The sequence below is a fragment of the Mesitornis unicolor genome, unplaced genomic scaffold (assembly GCF_000695765.1).
Source record: "Mesitornis unicolor isolate BGI_N332 unplaced genomic scaffold, ASM69576v1 scaffold43793, whole genome shotgun sequence".
Lineage (NCBI taxonomy): Eukaryota > Metazoa > Chordata > Aves > Mesitornithiformes > Mesitornithidae > Mesitornis > Mesitornis unicolor.
Genome location: NW_010173450.1, coordinates 9,246 through 12,931, shown reverse-complemented (window position 1 = coordinate 12,931; position 3,686 = coordinate 9,246).

The window sequence follows — 3,686 nt, the reverse complement described above, 5'->3', positions numbered from 1 at the left end:
TCCTCTGGAGCAGGGTCAGGACTTCAGGGGCCCATTGACCCTCACTGTGCCAGAGGGTGCTACTGCAGCCGCCAGCTGGAGCGGGGAGGGCAGAGGGAGCTCTGCCATCTTAACGCAGCAAATCCCACTGGACCCTCATCTCCTTTCTGTTTTCCTGGTTGGTTTCTTGTCTTCATCTCTGCGATACAGAGGCACAGGAGCTGCCAGACACCAGTCCGGCAGAGCCCTCTGCAAACCCAGGGTAATCCCCCCACCAGGGACAGGGCCCCCTTTATCCCCTACCCATAGATTCTATTTCTAAGGTGCCTGTTCCTGATATCCAGGAGCATTACTGTGACACTATTTGAGAGGTGTGAATCCCTCACTAGCTGTAAACTGGTACCATGCCTCAGGAACTAATTAATGGCTATTAGATAACACAATTAGCACCACAAATTGTCATCCCTCAGCGGAGTGTCACCCCATCCCCTTGTGGCATAGACATGCACAAGCCATAAAACACAAGTATCCCTTTAGCATCTTCTATCCCTCTCCTCTTTTTTCTCCCTCTCTCTTCCTCTCCCAAAGCCTGTTGTGGCTGCGCTAAAGGGAGTTAATCCCACTAAGATTCTCACCCTCTTAGTGATTTTAGGAAGGCCAGGACAAGAAGGGGCTGACAGCGGCACTAGGAGGTCTGGCTCAGCTCTTTCCAATGGTCCCAGGGCTGATGTGCCCTGGCCCCAGCCCTCTGCACCCACTCAGAGCAGGGGGTGATGTGTGCCTTCCGCTGGGATGTCCCTGTGGTGGAGAGGGCTGGCTTCCCTCCCTCCTGGAGTTGGGCAGCATCTGGAGCCCAGCACGGTGCACCAGGAGCTGACAGCCATGGCCACGCCATTCCAGCTGGGACAGGAGCCCCCTGGGCTTGGGATCTCTTCAGCTTTGCCATTCCTCCAAAGGCTGGTTGCACCCATGCAGAGCAAAAGCCCACCTTGTCTGGGAGCAGCTTGCACTCAGAAGCCTCTGGGAAAGTAATGGTTTCCCTAATTCCTCTCCTTTCCCTATGAACACTTCTTCCCCTGCCTGGCATGTGAGTGTGGGGCTTGGTTTCTGGTGGCGACGCCTGCTGAGTGTGCAGGGTGCGTGCAGAGCAGGGAGGGGAACAGCTGGCAGTGACGTGAGGGACAGGGGCCGTGGAAGGGCATGGGGAGGCTGTGCAGTGCATGGAGCAGAGGCAGTGGACACTGGGGCAGCAGAGCTGCATGCACCAGGAGCTCATCCCACAGCTTGAAGTGCCACCATCACACTTTAGCATCACACTTTGCAGGCCCTTGACAGTCTGGGAATACCTGCCAGAGTGGCATACAAGATGTGTTGGCAGGAAATAGCAGGAGTTTTCTGCTGTACCCTCAGATGTCACCCTGTGACCAAGGAGAGGTGGGCAGGACTGGCTTTGCTCTTTTGCTCTGAAGCTGTCTCCTCACCCAACAGTGGTGCCACCCATGATCTCGGACAGTGATGGGGATATTGCTATGCCAATTACTGCCCAAAATAGGTGGACCCCACCCAAATGACAACCTTCTCTGCTTGGATCTGTGGCTGCCTGTGCCTTGTGTTTGCATCCATAACATGACAGATCTTGGTTGGGAAGGGAAAGGTGTTCACCTTCTTTGAGGACACGCTTGCTGAGTACTGCAGGGGCCACAGAGACCAAAAGATGCTATCAGTGAGGAGCTGGAGGCTCCTAATGGCTTTGATGGAGAGGAGAAAACTAGCCATAAATCACTGCTAGAAGGCCTAGGGAGGGAGGAGACTGGTGATGGAGTTTGCTGTAGCTGACTGGCAAGAGCAGGTCCAGGAGAGCACCCGCTGAGCACCACAGACAAGGCACAGCGTGTGCAGGGAGAAAAAAAACAACTGGTGCTGCAGATAGGGGCCTCAGCCACAGAAGCCCTTCTGAAGTGGCCTCTAGGCTTAGCCAGGACTGCGTCTCCTCCCTGGCTGCAGTGCTGGCATGGGGGTGGTGGGCAGAAGGGGATGGAGACAGGGAGGGCGATGTGGTATGGGGAGTGTGATGGGAGGGAGAGGAGAAGCGTCCTCTTGGAGGTACAGGAAGAGAGAGATGGGCATGGGGGGGCATGGGGAGGTATTCCGGTGTCCTTTGAGAGGTCCCTTGGTGTCTGCATCGGGGGCAGTGATGCAGCTGGTGTGAGAGTGGAGATGGAGTTGCACGGGTGAATCCATTGCAGCACCACAGCTCTCCTGTGTGCTCCCTTCCATCTTCAGACACATACTGGGGGTGCAGGCAGAGATGGTGTTGCCCAAGGGCTGTGTCCCCACCCAGGCCCTCCCTGCACAGCCTGGGTGCCCTCCATCCCTGTGGGCAGCAGGGGAAACCAGCCTCAGCAGCCCTCTCCCTCAAATCTTGAGGGGTGCTGGCAAAGCAGCCCAAAGGCAAACATCAGGATCTATCCCTGGTGTCTATCCAGGCACAACACGTGGCTTGGTCAGCTGCTCTGAGACCTAGCGAATTCATAGCATCCTTGGCCTGCTCCCAGCTCTGGACTGAGCTGCCTACCCTGCTCAGGGAGGCAAAGACAGCGCCAGGCTGTCCTGGTGAGGTCAGAGAGGGTGCCTGGGACAGAAGAGAGAGACAGTGGGGTGGAGAGAGCAGAAGATGGGAAAAGAAAAGAAAAGATGCCCAACAGGCTGGGGTGTGGCAGAAAAATACAGTGTTTGAAGCAAGGGTGAGTGGTGTGCGTATCTTCTGGCTTGTACATGCTGTTGTACGTCTGTGTTGTGCATATCTTCACACCCTCAACCATTTTCAGTCTCCCTCCTACCCTCAAACGGGAGACTGCTTTATTTTTGCCCTTCAGTCAAGGCTCATTTTCAAAACACTCATTGACGTCTTTCTCCCAGAGGCTGTGGTCGCCTCAGTCTCTGCACACCAGTTTGCAGCACGGCCTCTGGGTGGCATCCCGAGACACGCCCGTGGGGCTGCGCCAGTCTCCTTCATTTCTTGTGACCTGTACAAGCGGTTTTGTGGAGTGGGACGAGCTGGACTCGTCTTACTTCGGGCAAGCGAGAACACAGGCATCTGTCAAGGCTGATAAGTAACTAAATGCACTTAGAAGAGAATGCCGGTTCATAAACTGAAGTGAAAAACTGAAACCTGCATTTAGCAGAGAGGAAGGAAAGGTTTCTTTTCAAGATTTTCAAATTCTTCCTGGAAGAGCTGGGGTAGATGTCTGGTTGATTGCTAGTTTGTCTGATCAGTTTGATTAGCTGTTACAAGAATGACAGCTAAATCTCCCCATCTCATCAAAGTGAAGAATTTAAAACTCATTTCAATTGTACTGAAAACCAACCCCCAAACTGCCACGATTATATATCTGTAAGTCATTTTATACACTTATCACCTCTTCTCACATCGCTGGCTGGGTGCCCAGGAAGGATGGCAGCCGAAACCGCTTTTCTTCTCCCTTGACGCTTCCCTTGCACTTGGAGCTTAGCACAGAGCTGGGCAGCGCTGCTGGTCTCTCTTGCCTGGCAGTATTTAGCATTTAGTATCTACCAAAGGATGTTGCTTTCTTTTCAAAGCGCTTTGTCTTCATGGACCACATGTTACAGGCTCAAAGGATAGTACAGAGGTATTTCTCTGGCCCTCATCCACTTCTTTCCCCTGTGTGTATAAGACAAACCCAGTC